Source organism: Cibotium barometz, chromosome 18 (assembly GCF_041138505.1).
Source record: "Cibotium barometz isolate CiBa-2024 chromosome 18, ASM4113850v1, whole genome shotgun sequence".
Lineage (NCBI taxonomy): Eukaryota > Viridiplantae > Streptophyta > Polypodiopsida > Cyatheales > Cibotiaceae > Cibotium > Cibotium barometz.
This window is the reverse complement of record NC_141063.1, coordinates 287694-295767: the sequence shown is the minus strand read 5'-3', so window position 1 is coordinate 295767 and position 8074 is coordinate 287694. Positions and strand designations below refer to the sequence as shown.

The following is an 8074-nucleotide window of genomic DNA, read 5'->3' as shown; positions in this document are numbered from 1 at the left end:
CAAGTGTGTATACCCTTATTTAGGGAGTCATGACATGAGTAAGAGGACAAACGCCAGTAATGAGCCTCTAAGTGTGTAAATATGTATTTTTAGCAGTTTTTCAGCATATATTTGGTGCTCTTGTGTTTCTAGTTCCGCATTCTCATAGTGTGCTTGGTTTGTCTAGCTTGTGACACTGCATGCATACTGCATCCAAAGCACCCCACCACTTAAGTTACAGAGCACAGTGCACCATTTCCATCTACAGTTGCTCCCATTTTTGGCACGCCCGATGGGACCGCTCTATCACGTCTTGCAAGCTAGTTTGAGTCATCTTAGAACCTCACTAAGGTAAGGGGTGGTGGTGGACAACTTCCTGGGCATCCGAACTTGTTCGGACCACCTGTCCTACAGTCTAGCCTAAAATTTAGGGGGTCCCTAAAATCTAGGGAGACTTGAATTAAAGTTTGTGCATGCCTGTTACTCAAGTGGAGTGAGCCCCTTGAAGAACCAACACCGTCGTCACCTATACACACCTCCCACCATCTCTCCTATGCCACTTCCTCCAACCCCTCACACACTCTTCACCTATCCCTTCCCAACACTCACTTTCATTCTCTTCACCCTCTTCTCCGGAACCACCTTCCCTCCCTCTCCTTGGACTGGCCATGGCAGACGAATTGGCCACTCTTCTATCGAGTCAACATCAAGTTCCCTCCTTTAAGGGACTGTCTCACAAAGATGCGGACGACCATGTGAGAAGATTCACTTCACTCTGTCGAAGTCGTGGGCTGAACAGAGAAGATGCATACGTGGTGCTCTGTCCTTCCACTTAGGAGGGACTTGCAGACAAGTGGTTCAGTCAGTTTGCAGAGGACCACTTTGCCAATTGGGATGCCCTCAAGGCAGCCTTCACTGTAGAATTCCGTCTAGGCAACTATGGAGATAAGGCCTTGGACCACTTGGAGAGTTTGGAGCTTGGAGCCGGGGAGACCTTTGCTGAGTTGATGACTCAGGCAAGGTCCTTGGTGGACACGCTTCCCCAAGCACTAGGGGACTTCATGATTAGGAAGTGGGTAGAGAAGGCCTTACCTGCATCCTCTCAACAAAAGTGACGAGAGATTTTGAGGATGGAGGCTACATTGGAAGATTTTGTTGTAGCAGCCACCAGAATCGAGAATGCGAGAGTACAGTTTGGTGGATCTCAAGGTAACTCTGTGCCTGCCGTTCTTCTAAATGACCCTATGGCTGATACTTTGTTGTCTCTCAAAAGGGAATTAGAGACTTTGAAGTTGCAGAGGGCGCTACAGGAAGAGAAGTCTTTGGCACCATCATCTCCACCTAATCTGCAGACAGATTTGGTGGCTCAGCTAAAGAGAGAATTAGAAGACCGAAAAGCCCAACAGGAGGCTAGAGCCCAAGTTTGGTGCAAATTTTGCCACAACCCGGGCCATCCACCTCAGGAATGCCTCCAATGAGTGCACTATCAGTCCTATGGCAAAGGAGGCCATGAGGCCAAGGACTGCTATCATCTAAAGGGTATACATCACCTGCACCAATACCTGGCCTCGGCCATGCATATGGGCACCTCACCCAGTCGCGCCTGGCCGACCCAATTTGGTCAAGGTAATTCTCCTCCCCTGCTACCAGGTCCCCAAGTGTCTCCTTATGGTGGTCCATTCCCTCAAAGCTTCTACACTACTCCTTCGCCAGCTCCAACTCAAGTTCTACCTCAAGCTCCTCAGGCCCCTTGTCCTCCTCGGTCAGCTAACCCTCGTCCGTCCAACCGTCCCATGGGGTGCTACCGATGTGGAGAGTATGGCCATTTTCAAACTCGGTGCACTTACCAAAAGGCGCTCCACCTTGCACGCATTGCCTGGAAGTCAAGGACCAATACACCAGAGACCGCCCCAAGCAACGTCCGTCTTCCTCGCCATCGGCTCACATCCTTGCTCCCCAACATTCACCCACTACCTTGGCTCAGGCAGTCTCAGGTACCTCAGGAGTCCTCACCAGGGCTCAGAGAGTGGCCCAGAGTACACCTCCTCCTGCAGAGACATCTCTCCCTCGAAGACAACCGAGAAAGTCACCTAATAGGCGATAGGCAATAGAGGAAGAAGAGTCTCAGGATGTAGCGACAACCTCAAAATTAGAAAGAGCTTATGTAGAAACTGTACAGGATATGGCAGCCCAACCCTCCACCAAGTAGGACTCTCCCAAATGTGTCACTATCAGCTGAAGAAGTCCGCAAGACTACTTATAAACGTATATCGCTTGATGACCTTCTTTAAGTGGACCCCAGGTTTAGGAGTGACCTTCTCTAGCCACTCCAAGCTCTCTACCCCTTGGGGCCCCCTAGTGGCGAGCACCTGCCAACGCTTCCCTCAGAGGAGTCTTACATGATTTCTTACCCCCCAGCCCCACTTATGGACTACAAGAGTCCTCGTCTTACAGTGTCTACTTATGGCCAACGGTTTATAAGAAGCTTGGTGCGTTGCCCACTGAGACTACTACATTCACTCTCACTTTGGCGGACCAGCACAAGGTCCGACCCGTGGGAGTATTGGAACAGGTCCCCATGGTAGTCCAAGATTTTACTTTCTGGTTGGATTTTGTGGTGGTCCGATTGCCCCAGGTGGAAGAAGGCTTCCCATTACTCATTGGCAGGCCCTGGTTACATCATACTAGAGCTCTTCATGACTGGAGAAATGATACTATGTGGAGCCCTACACCATGCACGGGTCAGAGACAAATTAGCCTAGAAAGTGGTGCTGACCTGGCCAACAGAAGGTCTTCACTCAACATTGGACACAGGGATGGTACAAAAACAGGTGTAGTCCACCAGGAAGAAGAGGCACTATCCCCAAAGGAGGATATACCAGAGGACGAGAATGATCTCCTGGAGTGGCTTGAGACCGCACCTCACCCACATTGTTTTGCGGTCATTACTTTCATTGTCGACAAAGACAATCATGTCCATAGGTCTGGGGGAGCTCATCACCAACCATAGGCGGGACAAGCAGTCCCCTTTGCAAAAACCGCACGAGGAAGAGGTTGAGCATGAAGACCTGAGCAACAAATCACCCCGCTTCTTCTGAGCATTCGAAAGAAGCTTTTATATTGGAGTACAGCTCGGCTATCCTTGGCTCGGAGGGTGGTGGTGACAAATCAGGTGCTTTTAGCGACTATGTGGTACATCACGTCTTGCTGGATCTTCTCGAGCTCTTGTATCAACCAGGTACAAAGGCTGATTAGGAACTTTCTTTGGTCTGGGAGGGATGGTCAGCCGGCCCGGGCTAAGGTTGCTTGGGCAGTTATTACTCTTCCACTGGCCCAGGGGGGCTTGGGCATTATAGATCCAGCTGATCAGAGTAGAGCCTTGTTGGGGAAGCTTATTGTTCGGGGGCTGCTTCCAGGCGCTGAGCCTTGGAAGGAGCTTCTATTTCAGCGGCTGCAGGCTAGAGCTCCCCCAGCAGGGGGCACTTGGGCACCAGAGATACGGTGGATCTTCATAGAGATGAGGAGGACAGGCCTCAGTAGAGGATGGGAGGACAGATTTGCCTTGAGCATCCTGCGAGCTTGGGAGCTGCTGAGACCGGGGCTTTCTCAGAGACCTCCCACTTGTGATGAGGAGCGGGCCAGACAGCCGCTCATCTGGAGCCCTGCGGTACGCACAGAGCAAGGTCATATGCTGGGTTCTCGGCCTCGTCTAGCCTGGGGACCATTGGCGGCAGGCCCAGCACGCAGTTTTGGAGATTGGGAGGCCTTTTGCAGTCTCCCGGAGGAGATCCAGGCGGAGAGGCTGAGTCACTTCAGAGGGGGGCTGATTATGAGGGATGACATTCAGGAGGCACTCACTGAGGAGTGGTTCATGCCTTTCGAGCCAGCGGCCCCACGGGAGCCTTTACACAGTTGGAGATCCTGATTGCTGTCAGAGCTTGCACTGAGGATGGTAGATGCCTCTACTATGAGATACAGGATGAGGACAAACTTCAGAGAGTGGAGTCGCCTTTGGTTGCAGAGTGCATCTTTCAGAGGATACGGGTAGTGGCCGCCGCTTCTCGGAAGTGGCATATTGATCCAGACCCTGCAGATGTGGACTCTGATTGGCACATATGGGCATATGCTGCGCGCCCCTTGGCCCGGCTCCAGTGGGACCCTGGCGAGTACGAGTGGCATGATCCTTATGCGTCCCCTGAGGCCACAGAGATCACCTTTTTCCAGTACACTGTTCGGTTGGGGAGGCATATTTTGACTGCGAGGAGGATGGTCTCTCCAGCTGCATCGGAGCATTGGCGGCTACAAAGACTCTCACAGGAGTTCCTGGAGGATTTTTGGACCAAGCTCTGGGCTAGCCAACAGGCACGCAGGATCTCGACTTTCCACTGGCTGGTTGCCCACAGGGGCTCTACAGTTGGCACCTGGCTTGTCTACAGTGGTCTTCCGTCGGCCTGCGTCTGATGCGGCCACCCATTGGAGACACAGAGACATTGCCTATGGGACTGTCCACAGGCGCAGCAGATTTGGCTGCAGATGCTGCACATTTTGGGCCCCCTCTCTCCAGAGGGCATGTATACGTGGGGAGCCGCTGCTTAGTCGACTTCGTCAGGGCCTGCTCTGGGATACGAGACGGAGCAGGACAACCAGGCCATCAGATTCATTAGGGGCCAGCCTTGCCTTGTTCCTTCACCGGATTTCTCGTCCGCCGACTGGACACAGGAGAGGGATCTACGATGGGAGCTCCTCAGCAACCTCACCATATGGTTCACCTGGAGAGCCCATTGTTTCAGGGCCTTTGAGGGGAGACTGCAGCCACCAGCAGAGACTGTTCGGGGGATCTGGCAGGAGTTGATTCACACCCTGCGAGGACAGTATGACCGCATCCAGGGCGACTCGGATCGAGCGATCTTGCGGCGCCAGGCCTTCCACACCACTTGGCGCAGCGGCCCCTTCTATACTCTACACGCGGGTACCCCCCGCCGCTGGCACTACATGCCACCTGTTTGGATTTCCCCCCCTCCTATTGTATGATATAGCCTCTCAGTTATTTGTACCTTTTTACACCTAGGGAGAGTCTCCCTAGCTGCCTTGATTGGCTCTCTACTCTGCCTTCTTACGAGCAGGAGAGGGTTTTGTAGCCCAGTGGGCGGTTTTTTTATAACTAATGAAAGGATCTTTTCTCGGAAAAAAAAAAGTCTGCAAGTTGATACGTACCATTAGGAAACTTGTCAATCACTATAAAAGGGCCTTGCCACTTCACTTGAAACTTCTTTTGAAAAGTGCTATCAAGCTCGCTATTATAATGAAGAACCATGTCTCCCTTCTTGATACCTTTATCCTTGACTTTAGCATTGGCCTTTGCTTGACTTGTCTTCAAAACCTGTTCATAGTGCTCAAGAGCAAGAACCCTATCCAATTGTAGATGTTGTAGATACAAAAACCTCTCTTTAAATCCATCATGACCTTCATCTTTGAGTTCACACATCAGCCTTAACACGGGAATCTCAACTTCAATGGGAAGTAAAGCGTCTTTGCCATATACCAAGTGAAAAGGAGAGAAAGTAGTACCTATCTTCACTGCAGTCTTGTATGCCCATAAAGCACAAGGTAGTTCCAAAACCCAAGTGTTGGCATGGCATTGAGTCATCTTTGTAAGCATCTTGATAAGCTCTCCATTGAACCTTTCATTCATACCATTATATTGGGGATAGTATGATTATCACAAAGATAATCAACCAACTCCCCTCTAAAGCCTGGACCCTTGTCGGAAAGTAGCTCCAAAGGCATGGTGCCTCTAACATCTGATTTTAGCACCCTACTTGCCATACTTTGACATTCCTTGCAAGACTTACACCAATGATGAACATCACGTTGAATGCTTGGCCAAACATACTACTCCTGCAAGATCTTATGCAATGTGATTTTAGAAGCAAAGTGACCACCACATGTGGGTGGACCCAATGAGTTGGGTAAATTTTCAACATAATTCCTATTTATGATCCCTAATAGAGTAGCGCCCGAACAAGTTTCATTTCAAGAGAACAAGCTAGTGGTTGTGCCTCTCATAAAGAAAAGAGAAAAAAGGCTTTGGCTTCCATGAACCAAGTGCGGACTTGTTCCATCCTCAATCACACACATTAAGTGCCGTTTGAACCGGGAATAGATTTCTATTAGAATAATTATGTTTCCCCTGTGAGATAGAGTTAGGTCCCTCCATATGCTCGTATCCTCCTATTTCCAACAGATCAAGGTGTCGTCAACCAAAGACAAGGGGACTTAGCTACCTATCAAAAGGATCCCCTTGACCCAGCTAGGGTGGGGACATTACAAAACCCTAATTCTAATTCCATCCTTACATGCTACATTAAAGTTGCAAGAGATATTAGAGAGAACACTAAAATCTATTACATGAATGGGGAGAATGAGTTACAACATGAGAAGTTGGTTTTTATACTTTATAAGCCTTTTCTCACTAGGTTACCCGCCACCAGGAGTAAGTGACCTGAGGCACCCATGACAAATTACAAGGCTTCTACAAGTGTTTCGCCTTTCTAGTCGGGCTTGTCATATTATGTCCTTGAAGTATAAGGCTCAAGAGCATCTTAAGAGCACTTACAATGTCAAATGATGAGAAGCACAATATAAGTCAAGATGCTCATTACAAAGTGTGCGGACATTGTGTTAAATCAAAAGTTGGTTAACACATTCATAGGTGGGACACTTGTGAATGTGGTGGACATCAAAAAAACTAAGTGCCTTTAACAAAAAATATCTCAACATAATACCAACAACTGAAAAGTCTGAAAGCTTATTAAACACCTCCAAACTCCTCCTTGTGGAATTTGTATATTGCTATGAGACAAGGGAGTTTGAAGAGGGCGAGGGCAGGGGGTCTCTTCCAAAACTCTGTAAATTTCTTCTTTCCAAGGCACTCTTCTCATGACAAGATCAGGCCCTTTCAAAAAAAGCGTATCTCCAAGAAGAACATACCTTTTAGCCCGTCGTATGAAAGCATACTTCTTTGAAGATTCCAAATCCACTGGGAGCAAACATACAACTCAGCAATTATAGCTTGCACCGCAGCATGTGCCTCTTCATTTTGTGACTTGTCAATATGTTTCCCTCCCTAGATACAGAGGAAAATCAGCCCTTACAACATACAACTCAGCAATTATAGCTTGCACCGCAGCATGTGCCTCTTCATTTTGTGACTTGTCAATATGTTTCCCTCCCTAGATACAGAGGAAAATCAGCCCTTACAACATACAACTCAGCAATTATAGCTTGCACCGCAGCATGTGCCTCTTCATTTTGTGACTTGTCAATATGTCTCAAACTCCACGCTTCAAACCGCTTAAGAAGATTCTTGACTTGGAAGCACAAATTTTTAAGCTTTTGGTTCTTGCTTTGCCACACCCCTAGCACTTGTTTGACAACCAAAAATGCATCACCTCTCACCTTTAAGCGCATTATACCAAGATGAAGACAAAGCTGCAAACCCTTTTCCAATGTAGCATACTCCGCTTCATTATTACTTTGGGCTATGAGCTTCAAGCTTCTTTTAGTGACCAAAGTACCTTGAGGATCATAAACCACAAAACCTCCCGAAGCTTCACCATGAGCCTTCCTATAAGAACCATCAAAAAACAAGTAGGCATCATCTATGTCAGGAGCTTCTACATGAGGCATCTTCACCGCACTCTCCTTAATGAGAAGAGGGCTCTCCTTGTAGGTAAGCAAATCAGCCCACGTTGCCCTTGTACTTTCTTCAATAAGAAAAGAGAACTAGAATTCTTGTAGCTCAACACTCCACTTCATCAACCTCTTTGACAAGCTTGAACTATTGACCAATTGCGGAAGAAGAGTGTAGCTAGTGAGAAATGTGAAAGGTTTAGGAAGAAGGTAGTGCCTAAACCTTCTACATGCATATACTACGCTCACCATAGTCAGCTCCACCTCTGTGTAAGTCCTCTCAACATCCGTCTTCACCGTGCTAGCACAATATATAGGCCTCATGCAATGAGAGTCTTTACCTTGTTGTAGAAGCATGGCTCCAATGGCATCTTCACCCACCGAAGGATTCACATAAAATTCT

At 48.4% G+C, this 8074-nt stretch overlaps 2 pseudogenes; both read left to right on the top strand.

Moving 5' to 3' along the window:
• The first annotated feature begins 632 nt into the window (after positions 1 to 632).
• LOC147628804 (uncharacterized) lies at positions 633 to 1655 on the top strand (annotated as a pseudogene).
• Positions 1656 to 1772: 117 nt separating this feature from the next.
• LOC147628803 (uncharacterized) lies at positions 1773 to 5149 on the top strand (annotated as a pseudogene).
• Positions 5150 to 8074: the final 2925 nt, after the last annotated feature.